Source organism: Balaenoptera musculus, chromosome 3 (assembly GCF_009873245.2).
Source record: "Balaenoptera musculus isolate JJ_BM4_2016_0621 chromosome 3, mBalMus1.pri.v3, whole genome shotgun sequence".
In the NCBI taxonomy this organism is placed as follows: Eukaryota; Metazoa; Chordata; class Mammalia; order Artiodactyla; family Balaenopteridae; genus Balaenoptera; species Balaenoptera musculus.
Window position 1 is genome coordinate 127,043,604 of NC_045787.1, and position 15,636 is coordinate 127,059,239.

General features: G+C 44.0%; 1 protein-coding gene across 1 annotated transcript in view; it reads right to left on the reverse strand.

Moving 5' to 3' along the window:
- GLRA1 (glycine receptor alpha 1) overlaps window positions 1-15,636 on the reverse strand; it is an 82,468-nt gene that overhangs the window by 50,593 nt on the left and 16,239 nt on the right. The gene's annotated exons all lie outside the window — the stretch shown is intronic.

Genomic DNA, 15,636 nt, shown 5'->3' on the forward strand with positions numbered 1-15,636 from the left:
AGAACCTGCAACAAGCCTAGATCCTGTACTTATGGGACTATCTCATATACTTTCAAAAATGCTCAGTTGGGAAAACTGAGGCACAGCTAGTGAGGGAACTGACATAGGTCCCAGAGTCAATCAGTGGCAGCTTGCCTCAGTGTATCAAGAGTTGGGGGATTTGAAATCCGACTGCTGGGGATGCTACACATTGTTTCTGTCACCCCTCCCCGCCCCCCCACTCCCCCCAACAAAGTAGTTTTAGGTCTTCATTCGTGCCACAGTAAGAAGTACTGATGTCTGAGAACAGCGGCCCTTCCCCTGCCACACTCAGAGGCATGCAGATTCTTAGAACCGTCAAGACTGGAAGCTTAAGGGTTGAGGATCAATTATTTCTGTTGCTTTGGGCAACTGAGCTTCCCTGTCCTGAAATTATACCCAGGAGAGAGCTGGAAGCTAGTGCAGCCCCGCTGTGCGTGCTGTAGGGCTGGTACGTTGGAGGAAGTGCATGTATAGAGAGATGCCTGTGTGTGTCGCATAAAATGAGAGCTTCTGTCACCTAGCCAAGCAGGACGTCGTGTCCCCCAAGGGTTTGTACTGCCTCTCTTGTTCTTTGCCTCGGTTCCTTTTCTGATATCAGAGTTGTAACTGTTTAAGTGATCCCCCCTAATGGGTGGCTCTCAAATCTCTCCACCCTGGCCTCTCCCTTAAGCCCCCTTTCTTCATTTGCAAACGCCCGGGGGTGGGGCGTGTCCATCTCGATGTCCTGCCAGGCCTCAAGTTCATTCCAAACCAAATGCCGCAGCTTCCTTCCCAAACTTGTTTCTCCAGACCACAGATGCCCAGGTGGCACCGACGTCGTCTTCCCATTCTCTAGGACTAGACGCTTCAGAGCCGTCTAGTCTCTGTGTCCCCTCTCCTCTCGTGTCCCCTCACTCAAGGGGGCCTTTCCTGTCTTGCACATGTCATGGCCATGCTACCTCGTCAGGTAGTTACTTGTGTTTGTGTTCCGAGACCAGCAATCATGGTGGTTGTATTTATTGTTTGTTTATTTAATCTCCTACTGTGTCTACCACAGTGTGTCTCCCACATAATGTGCTCAGTAATTGCACAGTGAATGAACAAATGAATAATAGGCTACTTTAATTAATCAAATGTCCTGGTTAGTAGAAGTATTCATAAATATACATGCATGGACTAACAATTTTAAAATAATTAGACCATTATACCCACTAATGAAAAATAGTGAAAATAATCTGTTATTCCTTTGAAGGTTCAGAGGTATTCCAGGATGATTTAGACACTCACGCTTAGTAATCTGAACATTCCTTATTTACATCCTGAAGGGCTCGTTTTGATGAACAGAATGAGGGACAAATGCATTATCCTGTTTTTGTAGGTGTGAATATGGATATTTGTGAGTTTGTGTGATGTGGGTAGGTTTCTAGGTGTGATGTGTATGCATGTTATGTGAATAAATGGATGGATGTGTATGGATGTGTGTGGGGACTAGAGCATGCATGGGGGCATCTGTGGATGTACAGTGGATTGTGTTACAGAGATTCAGATATGCAAAAATGTGAAGATCTGTGTTCCTGTCAAAATGTGTTGTTAAGCATGGTATTTAGTGTGGGCATTTTTGTGTGTATATGTGGCATGTATGTGGACATGGGGTATAGAGTGTGAAAGTGTCAAATGCTTTCGTGGCTGTATGTATGCGGTGGGTATATTACGTGTGTGTTACTGAAACGTACTGTCACATGTAATGGAGAATACTTCAAAAAGAGTGGAAAGAACAGGTGATTTGGAATCAATCCTGTCTCAGTCATTTACTAGCTGTGTGACCATGGGAAAATTACCTAACCTCTCTGAACTTGAGTTGCCTGATATGTCAAAGAAGTTTTGCACAAGTAGTAACTGAGATAGCACAGGTAACAAACGCCAAGGATGGTTCGCCGTGTGTGTGTGTGTGTGTGTGTGTAGCAGTTGAGATTCAGGCTGGAGGTTCTTCTGGTCTCACTGCTGCTTTCAGCTGCACCATGGTCCCCACATGACGGGGAAGTCCTGCCAGATGCCTTCCATGGCCCACGGTTGGTACCACAGTCCCAGCCTTTTCTCCATTCAGCACCACACCCATGGCCGCTGTGTGGCTCTGGTGTGGCAAAGGGGACCACAGGCATGCAACTGGTGATTTATGACTTTGCTGCTGCTATGATTCACTTCTCAAACCACTCTGGAGTGGCAGTTATGAAGCTTTCATAAGCTCTTGTTCTCTCTAAGCCCCTCCTCTCAGATAATAAGATTTGGGAACGTGGTACTCCCTCCCAGCAATTACTACAGCACAGCCATCTCTGGCCCTTAGGCCTCTTTAATAAGCCTGAATCCCATTAGGCAGTACAGTGAGAGAATGAATTCACCCCAAATTATCTGCTGCCCTTTGCTATTAGCAAAATATGCCATTTAATATCTGAATACTCCACAAAGCTGAAGCGTCCTCTGGTTATTCTAGCTCACACATCTGCAGCAAGGTGTTTACAGTCTGATCACCTGGCCATTGCCTCACTAACAACCCTTGCATGGGGATCTGAATTGGTGGGAATGGAGACTCCGAGAGGTTAAGTAACTGGCCTCAGATCACACAGCACTTTAATGAAAGGATTAGAACTCAAATTTTCACGTCCTGCCTCATCCAAATGCTACAATGTATAGGAAAAAACTTTTATAACTTGAGAAGGGTATAGGTCATGATAGTAGCTATTATTGCTACTTGTTTGTGAAGCTCGTCCTATTGTTATCCAAGAAAATCAAAACATGTATCCGACTGCCGGCAATCCCGACATACACAACTCTGAATCTACCACATTTAAAAATGGGGAAGAAGTAGTTGAAGAAGAAGTCGAATGGTCCTCTGTTTTGTCAGGTGATTCACAGCAGAATTCTTGGAAATTTTGAGATTCTCTAGTCTAGCCTCTCCCACGTAACATGGACCAGTTGTTTCTTGGATATCACGTTCACAATTTTCGCCCTGTTTCTTGTACCACTTCTACTATTAGTCACTTAAAAGTTTTCATTGAATTGTCTCACTTCTTTAAAAAAAAGAAACTTACTTCACTCTTCACAAACGAAAAACCAGTATTACTTGCCATAATAGAGGACAGCCATAACAGTGAGTACAGTGAAAACCAAACAGAAAGAGAAGTGTTTAAAAATCCTAGTTATATCCTGTTTCTGGCTGAAGTCCCGAGCCTGAGGCCTCCCCTCAGTTCCAAAGGAAGATCAGCTACTGTAGGAAAGGTGTTAGAGACATAGTAACACCTAACTGAGACTTTTCTTCCCGAGATAATGAGAAGGACTGAAATAATCGTTCTATGTTATTATGTGTTGAACGACCTAAAATCATCCCCCCATCCCTTACTGCCCTAGTCCAAAATTTCTCTAATTCTTTTTCAGATAAATCCTCCATTTGAATGTCAAAATAGCCATGCCTTTCTACTTGATGATCATTGTACATTTCTGGCTATATTTAGACAGCACATTTTGCACAGAATTATTTCTAGGGCCCTCTCAAGTAAATCTGTGCTTTGCACCTTTGTGCAGAGAAAATATGCATCCAGGGGCCCTTCATGCACATTTGGAGCCACTGCCTCTGGTGAGCTGAAGACTTTGCTTATACACAGTAAGGTACTGGGCACAGAAGCTGGGAATGAGTCCGAGAAATGAAATGCGTGATTGTTAGAATTTGCTGACCCTATAAAAGTATTTGGAAATGATGCAAATTGTTTCAGGGATTACTGAAATGTAATGTGGTGAATCAGACTTGATTTAGACAGATTTGATTACTAGTTATTTTCAGAAGGACCGTAAGGTCTCCCGGGACCAAGCATTGTGTCCCTCGCTGAGAGGGCTTATGGCAATGGCTGCACTGACTGGACAGAGCCTTGAACTGTCTGTCGCCTTTTAGTGGGGGCATTTGTCACACTAGGAGACTTTGGCACTTAAAGGACCATCAGCTTTCACTCCTAATGACAAGAGACTGTGGAAAAGTCCAGGGGCCGGTTCCACAGTGGCACTGGAGGCAAGGTGACAGGGTGCAGTGGGAGCTTCGAGACCTTTGGTGAATCACTTCCCTTTTCAGCTTTCAGTTTCCCAAGCTCTGAAATGAGGGGATTAGAATAATCTCTAAGAGTCCTTCTGGCTCTACACCATCATTCTAGTAACCGTTAATATTCCCTCTCTTGTTTTTTTTTCTTCTTTACGCATCTGGTCTTGGGACTTGAATTTGTCTGGACCCCTTTGGCGGAGTATGATTGTGTTCATGTCTTGCTTCCTCCCCACGCAGTCTCCACATTTCTCTCCAGTGGGACAGCTCATTTCTCAGGGATTTGCTGGAAGACCGGCCAGATCAATGCTCAGATTCTCATTCTCTAGTTGCAGCATCGTTTGGAAATAGGGAATCAATATGCAGCTGTCAATCTGAATTTCAAATGAGCTGGGGTTGGCAGTGAGGCTGGGGAGAAACAGTTTCAGTTAGACCCTTCGTGGCACCACGCACCCGAGGACCACTCTGGGTTAGCAATGGGGGTCCCCCCAGCAGACTCCATCTCCTGAGTTCACCATGGGCAGAGAAGTCAGGAGGTCAGGGGTGGGAACAAGGGAGGAAGGACGAAGTGAGGGGCAGAAGAGGGACTCCGAGGCTGAGGATAGCCAAGGGAGGGATGCATAGGGCTGGGGGAGGGAGTCGGAGGTGCAGAGAGAGAAGCGAAGGGAGGTGGGAAGGAGAGAGGAAGAGGCAAGTGGAGGTGTCTGAGGTGTGGCCAGTACTATAACCGAGGAAGTCTGTGAGCACAGAGGACCGGCACCCAACTGCACTTGGCGGGAGTGGGGTGGTTTCCAAGAAGCTTTGTGGAGAAAGTGGCTTTTACAATAAAACTTGAAGGTTGCCTATGGAATTGGCCTGGAAGAAATAGGGAAGGAGAGTGTTTTGAGTAGAAGGAACAGCATGTGTAAAGTCTAGAGGTGAGTGAGGACTTGGAGAATTAAGAGGAGTTTAGTGTGCGTGTGAGGAAGTGAAGGGGGAGTGAAGGAGAGCGAGAAAAAGGGAGAGAAGGAGAGAGAGAGAAAGGACAAAGATGAGAGATGAGGATGGAACACTGAGTCTGCAAGGTTGGGAGTAGCCAGGGTTTGACCCTCTGTTCTATGTCCATATGGTGCATCTGAAAGTTAATGAAGATTGTCCCTCCTCAGTGCCTTTACAGGAAGAATAATCCATCTGGATTTCTCAGCTGTTCTCTGGTTACATTGACTTGTGGCCTGGCCAAGCTTGGGAAATGCACTCTCCAAAGACACCTCCAAATGGTGGGTGTCCAACTTGGTTTCCAGGCAGTGTGTCCTCTGACTTGGGCTAGAACATCCCCTTTGCCTTGGCAGGGAGGTAATCTAATGAGCTGGTATTTATTCTGTGCAGAAAGTATTGTACCAAGTCAACTAGTTGGATGTTGTCTGAAGGTCTATTCTTCCATGAGCATTTACTTAAGACACAATTATAAAGGTCACTGTGGAATAGAGGGAAAAACATGAAGGTTGGGCTGGGAAATCGGGATATAGTCTCGGCTCTGTATCTAACTTTCTCTCTGGTCATGGGCTAATTCTTTTTCTTTTCTTAGATGGTTCCCAGTTTCTTCATCTGTGAAATGGAAGTTTTGGATTAGATCAGGCATGGTAAACAGTTTTACTTTAAGTGATTGCTCAGAGATGTGTTCTGGGGCCTGACCCAGCTGGGAAGGGTAGCAGGATGGATTATCAGTCTCTTTCAAGGGACTAGATTGTGGAGTAGGGGGCTCCTCTGATTTCTAGGGGTCCTCTTGCTCTACAGTCCTCTCATCCTTTTAATTTATTACACACCCACTATCTGAATAAGGCACGGTGGAGGAGAGGCAGATCAATATGTCACTGCCCACAGACAAGGCCCTCCATGTGGACTGGGTTTGTGTCTGTCTCATTCAGTGCCTGGCAGGTAGTAGCAATCAATGATCATATCTTCTTTTCTTCTTGCCCGTGCAGTGAGGCTTGTGGCATTTTAGTTCCCCGACGAGGGACTGAACCCAGGCCCTCAGCAGTGAAAGCACGGAGTCCTAACCACTGGACCGCTAGGGAATACCCAATGATCATTTGTTGATGAATAGCTTTTGTCCTCTTGTTGTTTATAGTTCAGCAGATAGACTAGGCTAGGTACGTATAAACAATCATAAGAGGTTGCCACCTAGCCTAGGGGCATAATTGGAGTGCCATAGTGCTTCAGAGGAGGAAGGCAGTATTTGGGGGCAGGTGGGGACAGGAATCAAAATTTTTCTGAGTTTTATGAATTTTTGCCTCTGTGCACTGTTGGAAAGACCTGACATTTGTCAATGTCCACTTTGTGTATTTTGGGGGAGAAAGCTTTCTTCTGCCTGTAGGCTGTCCTTGGAAAGGAATGGAGAGATGGTGGGAGGGCTGGGTGTCCTAGACTCCTGGGAAGGAGTGGGGCTGAGTGAGGCTGGCGCTCTCTGGCCTTATGGGCTGAACCAGTTTCCTGTCCGTGGCTCTGACACCGGGGGCTTGGGCCTTGCTGGTCACCGTCAGCTTTGCCTGGGTTGCGTCCTCAGGTCAACAGCTGGCTTCCCCTGGCCAGCTGTGCAATTCTGATTTTATTTGATTGCAGTAAGGGGCTTAGGCTGGCCCGGGAGTGCTTGACATTTTATTAGTCTCACTTCATGATCTGCTAAGCACCCCTGGGAGCAGAATGACACAGTTGGCATGCCCTGAGCCCACTTCTCCCCAAGGTCTTGTGGAACAAGACACCCTTCTCCCTTCCTGTCCCACCTCCTACAGCTGTATCTGCCTCTTTTAAGGAACCATTATCTGGGTAAGAAGCACAAGTATTTGAACATGATTCTCTCTGCAGTAAGATAAAATCTTGGATCTTTGGAGCTGAAAGGAACCTTGAGATTCCATCTGGTTCTTCCCCTGCCCCTAGGGAAGTCTGATTCTCTAGGGATGTCTCTTATTCCTTATCATTGTTTCCAGTGTGTTCTTCTCCATAGCCTTCCCTCCACAAACTCTTCTGCTTTATTTAAGTATCCCCACGAACCAGGGTGAGACGAATGAGGCTCCTGGCAAAATTTAAGGAGGCGCTCACTCTCAGGGTTGTGTACGTTCCAACCCTGCACTTGCGGAGACCTGAGGGTGAGCGCCTCCTTAAACTTTGTGCCCTGAGTGACTCACTTGCTTCACCCCAGTCCTGGTCCTCCTAGAGCATCATAGCTCCTTAAACCCAGTCTATCTAGGGTAGCGTTTCCTGTAGATAATCAAGTGTGTTCTGGAGAGGGAGTGTCTACCGCTCACAGCATCTCATTTTATTTTCAGAAAGCTTCGTTTTAATTTTTCTTGTCCGGTGGCAAAAAACAACATTACATATTTTATCACAGTTTATCCTTTCAACAACCTGAGAGGTAGGGATGTCTGTCTCCATTGAAAATTAAGGCTTAAGGAACATGTGGCTTGATTGTCTAACTCTGGCGTACCGCACTGCATTTGCTTAAACTATGTCGATGTTTTCTCTTTTCTCACTTCCCTTCTTCTTACCCCCTGTGCATGTTTCAAGGCTGGAATCATGGCAGCCCTTGGTGTATTCTGGTTCAAGCTCAACCTTCAGCTCTCTAACCTTCCTTTCCCCCAAATTGGGGCAATCAGGTGTTATGTAGACAAGACCCCGAGAGCATGACTTAGGCAAGCTTCTTCCGTGTGGTTTTCATGAAGTACAGAGCCTGGCACATGGTCAGGGCTCAGTAAATATTTGTTAAATGGATGATTATACACCTGGCACTTCAGAGGAAGTGGAATTTAGCTGTGCGGGTACTTGGGATCAATGATGTGATTTGACTGGAGTCAAAAAGCCCTGAAATCTTTAATCAGTCCCTGGGGAAAACCCTGATGTCCTCTGGGAAAATCCAAGGCAAGAAAATAGAAGAAGCCATCCCATTTTCTTTTAGGAACATCTACAGCCCTCCCACAGAATGACTCAGATCAGTGTCCAAGGTCAAACCTATGTCTGCGCATATCTTCTCCCTTAGGTCACTAATTATAATTCTACAACAACCATCTCACTTTGCCCTGACTGTCCCTGTGTATCTCACTTAGGGAAGTTTTCCTGTGCCTCTGACCTTCAGTGTCATTCTGCAATCTGGTTCCATGGTTAAAGAATTCTTGGCTTAGGGCTGTGGGCATAAAGTAGCCTCCCAGATGAGTTACAATGAGAGGAATTCGGGGCTTGGGGGGTGGATTCTTCAGAGGCTTGAGTGCTGAAGAACAGGCCTGTGGGGCTTACTCTGCCTGAGTCTAAGCTCTTATCAGGCCTTGGGTAATCAGCATGTATCCCACATTTCGGACAGGAGAGCAAATGGCTCTCATTACCTTCAATGCAGTTTTTTTTAATCAGATAAATCTCCCTGGAAAAGTATGTCATTGCAGAGAATGGAGCTCAGGGATTCTAGACAAAAAGTTTTGGGAAAAAAGATTGCATTGATCAGCAGGTAATGGTCATTTGATGTTGCAAAGACCCAGGAGTATAAATATTGAGGAGAAATAGTAATATGATAAAAACAGATAAAGACATGATATTAGCTAAAGATAGTAATAGCTACTACTCACTAAGTACTTACTATGTGCTGGGTCCTTTACATATGTTACCGTATTTAATCTTCTCAACAGTCCTATGATGATGACGGCATTACCTCCTTTTTGTGGATGGGGAAACTGATGCTTGCATTTTCAGAAATTTAGCAGAGGTCGTATAGCTTATAAGTGTCAGAGCCCAACAGTCTGCTGGTCTCTAAAGCCCACACTACTCTGTTGACTCTCCCAAATGATAGAGATTTGCAGAGTCCCTCTGAGGAACTGCTCTTGTTTATAATAGAAATGTTTGTATGATTCTTTGGAACTATGAGTGAGAATTCATGGAGCCCTGGGAATTGGAAATTATGGATTGAGAAGAATATGTTATTTGTGTGAAAGTGTGATCACTTTCATACAAATAACACTTTCGGTTTACTTGGCACTTCCAATTCATTTGATGCCACCCCCATGACAGCATCTCCATGTACAGGTGATGACATTGAGGATCAACCGAAAGGTTAAGAGACCTTCTCAGAGTCTCAGATGGCAGAGACCTAACAGGACCAGGGTCTGGGGCATCTTCTGCTTGACTATTTGGCCAGTCCCAAAAGATGGGAAGGGGATGGATAAACCCTTCTTGACGATTTATTAAATTGTCACTCAGAATTTCTCTGTAGTCAACTTGTCTTTCATTTTATTTTTCTCTGTCTCAGTTTCACCCATCTTTAAAATACCACCTGCCTTTATCAACTGCAGGTGTCATTTGAATGGCAAAAGGCCATGGTGCTTAAAGATGCTGTGGACATAAACTCTTTCCCTTCTTAGGTCAGTGAACTTTTTTCATTCACTAGGTACTTTGAGATAATCATCTCCTTTGAGATGGCATTAATTTATTACTTCACTTATTTATTTATTTATCTAAAATAATTAGGAAGTGCCTACTGTATGTCAGAGACTGTGCTAGGTGACTGAGCAGAATATAAATAATAAAAATATAACAGCCCTTATTGAGTGGTTATAAAGTACCAGGCCTTACACAAAGAGCTTTGTCTGCAATATTTAATCCTGAATATAATCCTTTGGGTTGGATATCATTACCCCCATTTTACTCATGAGGAAATTGAGGTTGATAGAGGTTAAATAACTTACCTAGATACACCTGACCCTGGAGTCTTCTCTTAAAAGTATCTCAGTAATAGATATGCCATAGCCCTTGTTTTCCAAGAACTCCCAAATTAATAGAGTGTGAAGACAAATAAGTACTTGAATATCTGAGCCTATTAGAAAAATATATCACTTCTCCCTCCGAGATCTATACTAGTTCAAACTTATAGCGGAAAATAAGCCAAGGTGCAATGAACCCATAGGAAATGCATCAGCAAAAGGGATCTGTTTGTCCCAGAGAAAAATGAGGTTTTCGTAAGAGTGAAGCTTGGACGTGTGTGGTCTTCAAGCATCCAAGAGACTGTGATTCAAAGGAGGATGTTGAGAAAATAGTAAATAATCTTCACTGGGCACTGAGGAAGAAATGACCTTATATTGTAGAAAAACCAACTTGGATTAAAATCTGCATCTGCCTTTAATAAACTGAGTGACTGGTCTTCAGAAAGTGAATACTTTACTGTGAGTTGAGAGGATTTAGTTGAAGTGGGTATTTGTATGTAAATACAGAGTTTTACAGAAGCTCCCGGGCTCTAATAATGCTCTAAATAGCCCTCCTTGATTCCCCTGTATCCTCTAAGATAGAGAGCTGCAGCTATGCTCAGCGGGGTGGAACTTCTTTGTCTCACTCAGCAGGTTCCAACATCTTGGGGAAGAAGTGGGAAGAAGAGTCATAGAATTATGGGACCGGGACATCTTGTGCATTAAGAAAAGATGTTTTTTGAGTACCTGCTATAAATTAACGACTGTATATTAAGGCTCTGCAATGTCAGTAGGGATGATCATCTTCGTTTATAGGTGAGGAAATTGACTCAGAGATTAACTAACAATGATAGCAATGGCTACCAATGATCAAATGCTTTCTGGGTGCCATGCACAGTGCTAAGAACTTTCCCATACATGCTTTCTAATCCACCCAACCACTCTATGAGGTGGAAACCATTTTCTTCTCTAGTTTTCACTTGAGGAAACCGAGGCTTGGAAAGTTTAAATGACGTAATCAAGGTAATTTTGTGGCTGAGTTGATATACGAATCTAATTGAGGTGGAATTTTGCCATATGTTTTGGAGCAGCTGTTCAAATGTGCTAATACAGCTCACTCAACTTTAATATATGCATTGTTTTAAGTTCCCTCTCCTCTGTGGTTTAGTATAAGCTTCTATAAGGAATATTTACTGAGGAGTGTTGAGGAGAAGACGTGTCAGTGAAGCCTGTGGGACTCAATGAGCTGAAAGCAAGGAGGTGGACGATGAGGGAAGGACAAGGTGCCGTGGCTAGGGTCCCTTCTTGATTTTAGGAGGAAGGAGGACTAATGGTGAAAGGATGGCAAGGGTCATTACTGAGACTTCTTTTCCTTCTGGGATTTCCTTCCTTTCTACCCTGTACCTTCAGGATCCTCCAGCAGGGTCACCTCCCTGTAGCTCATAGGAGGACAAAACCGGGGCCCCAAATTCCACTGCCCTCTGTTTCTTGTTGCACGGCTCAGAGGCAAATGGGACAAGCTGTGTCTGTAGAGTCAGAAGTCCTAGGTTTGGCTACTACCTGTTTCGATTCTTTCTTCTGTGATTGTGAGCATGTCCTTTAGTATATTGAAGCATCACTTTCCTCATCCATAGAATGTAGATCCCTCCTATCCGAACTTATAAATCACTATTTGAAATCATGTGGGACTTCCCTGGTGGTCCAGTGGTTAAGAATCCACACTTGCACTGCAGAGGGTGCGGGTTCGATCCCTGGTTGGGGAACTAAGATCCCACATGATGTGCGATATGGCCAAGGGAAAAAACAAAAGAAATCATGTTGAAGAGAGCATAAGATCCTACACAAATAAGAAATCATTTCTGGATTGAAACAGGAGCATGGTCCAGGGTTAAGCACACGAATTCTGCCAGGCTCTGCTGTTTACTAGCTGTGTGGCTTCGGACAAGTTACTTATCCTGTCCGTCTTTGTTTCTGCATCTGTAAAATGGGTAATAGTTGTTGCTGCTCACAGGGTTGTGGTAAAGAATAAATAATTCTTCTGCAGTGTTTCTTTGGTGCCTGGAACATTGTAAATGTTCAATACAATCTTTATTGATTCAGATTTTCATTGGTTGATCTAAGCTCTATGACAAGGAATGAATACATGAACTTCCAGAGGCTTCTTTGCATTTTATGCTTGAATCTACAAGGACCACCCACACTCACACCTAGAGGAGTACCACAGCACTTTCTGGTAATTCTCCTGCTCTGTTCTTAGTAATTTATCTCTTAAGTAGTAAATTAATAGAATTACTTTGACATTTCAATCAATAGGATTAAGATGATCTGATGATAACGGAGTAGTAATTGCTGCTGCACAGATGGAAACTGTCCAGTGACAAAAACTGTTCTTCACAAGCTGGCTGGCAGACCAGATTCTTTCAATCCTTTAAAAAATAACATTTTCCTCTGATGATAAAAGCAATGAACACACATTGGAAAAAATACAATGCGGTTCAAAGAAAAAAAATAAAACCCACCTGGAAATCCCATTATCTAGAAACCTACTGTTAACATATTAGTAAATTTCCTCTAGGTTTTTTTTTTTCTCTATAGATTATAATCAGTTCTGTTTCCTGGTTTTTTACTGAAGATTCTAAGGAGAATTTTATTTTCTCTTGTTATTAAACCTTTAGAAACACAATTTTAAATGACTGCATATGCCAGTGTGTGGCTGTATTAGCATTCATTTAGCCATCCCTCTTTGATGGCCATTTATATTATTTCCAATTTTAAGCTGTTATAATCTATGCTGTGAAAAACCCCCTTGGTCACAAACCTCTGTCCATGCCCTGGAAGCAAAATTGCTGAGTCAAAGGGTATGAATATTTCTAAGGCAGAAAGACTCTACCAGTGTAAAGGGGCCCCTCCCCACCGCAGGACCAGCAGCTTGGCTCCTTTTTGAAAATGAATTCTTCACCAGGCGGAGTCTGCTAGGGGCCAGGGCTGAAGGCAGTGGTGAGTAAGTGAAAGCTGAAGAAGAGAGAAGACCGCTTCTTTTTCTTTTTTCTCCTTTAACTCACATTGCCCAAGAAGCCATAGACACTGGAATGTGCTGGAGGGGAGAAGGAGAGATCTTTGTGACAGTGTAGTTCAGAAGTCCAATGTAGCTTGGTGCCATACATTTCCTTTTCTATTAAATTGCCCTGCCTATGTCTTCTCCCTGTGTCATATTCTTTTCATCCCTGAAAGTGCATGTATATAGTAAGTATCCCATAAACGCTTGAAACGGGAGGTAGGATAGATTGGTGAACTTAAATCTGATTCTGCCACATAGCTGTGTGATCTTGGGCAAGTCACTTAACCTCTTCACATCTGTTTTATTAATTTTTTATCAGTAAAATAAGGGTAATGATAGTGCTCTTAGGATTGCTGGAGTTAAAGGAGAAAATCAAGTGTTGATGCAGTGATAGATAGAAACCACTTAGTATCTTAGCCATTATTACAAATAAAAATAAAAATAAAAATTTCTGTTCATAAGATTCAAATATTCTTCACTAAAATTTTACGCCAGTCTACATTATACCTGATGATTCTGAAGAACTTCAGAAAAACCTGAAGACTAAAAGAAGCAGGTATGGCAGGAAATACTGGATATGGTCTGTACTTCAAATCTTGGCTAATTTATTACTTTCCATCATAGGTTCTGCATCTTAAGAGGGACATTAATAGGTTGGAGCAGGTCCAGAAAGGAACAGCTAGGCTGGTAAACAAACTTGAAATTGACCTGTAAGGAATAATTTGGCTCAGAGAAAACATAGACAGATCATTTTTAACAAATCTCTGTAGGCTATCATGGGAAGAGGGACCCAAATTAGTAAAATAATATTCTTGAATATTTACTATTTGCCAGGCACTGAACTAAGCCCTTTGCAAATACTATTTATTTCTTCTTCTCCAAAAGACTATGCGAGGTACATATTTGTGTTAGTATTGTCCAGCTGAAGCAAATAAGGCACAGATGGTGGAAGTTACATGGCTAGTAGGTGGTAGGGGAGGAATAGAATGAGATCTTTCTGATTCCACAGTTTAGGTACCTTCTATAGCCCACTCACTTGTTCCAAGTGACCAGGGAAGGCACACGTATCCCTCTCATATAGGGAGGTGGCTGCCTGATACAGGTGAGGAAAGAATATTTTACCCATTAGAGCTACCCGGTAATAGGAGAGGCTGCCTAAGGAGATGGTGAGTTTCTTGTCTCTGGAAGTGTTCACATACAGGCTGAACTCTCAGTGTCATATTGTAAGGACGAATCACCTGAGGAGTAGATTAGAATCATGAATTTGCTACTTACTTGTATGACCTTGAAAGTTGCTTAACCTCTCTGAGCCTCAGTTTCTTCATCTGTAAACTAGGAACACTTAATTCTAATTTTAGGTCTGTTGGAGGAGTAAAAGATTCAGATAAATTGCTTAGCCAAGAACCTGGTATACAGAAGTTGCTCATTATATGTTAAGTGAACAATTATCTCTGGTCTTTTCAATTTATGTGTACCTGTGCTTCTCATTTTATAGGGTGGTCCTATCTATTTATTTCTGCCTTGAGGTCAGTCCCGAATTTGGAGATGTCACCTGCAGAGTGGGTATTCTAGCTCACTTCTGCAGAGGCGGGTATCTGCCAGGCTCTGTCCCCTCAGGCAAATGACAGGTTGGACTTTGGAACAGGGGCAGTGGAGTAAGCAAAAGGAAGGATGTTTGGACTGTAATGTTAAGCAACAGAATAGATATTATTGAGAGAGCGAGAAATTAGAACCATTTTATTCTATTATCAATTATCAGATGGGTGTGAAAAGCCCACTGTGTGCCCAGCACCTGCCACGTGGATTAAGGGTATATTCAATCCGTTGGAAGCATTCTCTTTGTCTTCAAGGGCCTCAATGCCTGGGATGCCTCAGACAACTATGAAAAGATTAGAGAATAGGACTGAGTGTCATTCTGTGCTAAGTCCTTTGGCACAGGGCAGTTAGGGAAGGGCTGCTTAGAGGCAGGAGGTTGGAAAGAAATGACCTTGGAAGATTTCTTTCTGGCCTGGGGGATTTTCTCAGTTTTATGGTTCTCAGGATTGCATCCTCGCAGGCACAGTGTGGTAATGTTGCAGTCGTAGCTCCCTTGGGCATATTTTCTAGTCATTTCCCTAGGACATCTCCCAGAACCTGGGAACATGCTAATCATTTTTGCCCATTGTCAGGAAGGGGCTGTCTTCTTTCTCAGGCCAGAGAACAAGGCAACATCCTCCCTCCTTCCACAGTTCCCTTCAGGCCCCTGTTCCTTAGACATCAGCCATGCCCCCAACCAACATCAGCCATGCCCCCAGCCAACATCAGCCATGCCTCTCACCAACATCAACCATGGCCCCCATGAATATCAGCCATGGCCCTCACCAGCATCAGCCATGGCCCCCCACAAACATCAACCATGACCCCCCACCAGCATCAGCCATGGTCCCCACCAGCATTGGCCATGGCCCCTACCAACATCAGTCATGGCCCTCACCAATATCAACCATGGCCCTCACCAATATCAGCCATGGCCCCCACCAACATCGGCCATGGCCCTCACCAACATCGGCCATGGCCCTCACCAATATCAGCCACGGCCCTCACCAATATCAGCCATGGCCCTCACCAACATCGGCCATGGCCCTCACCAATATCAGCCACGACCCTCACCAATATCAGTTATGCTCCCCACCAACATCGGCCATGACCCTCACCAATATCAGCCATGGCTCTCACCAACATCAGCCATGGCCCCCACCAACATCAGCCATGACCCTCACTAATATCAGCCATGGCCCTCACCAATATCAGCCATGGCCCCCACAAAC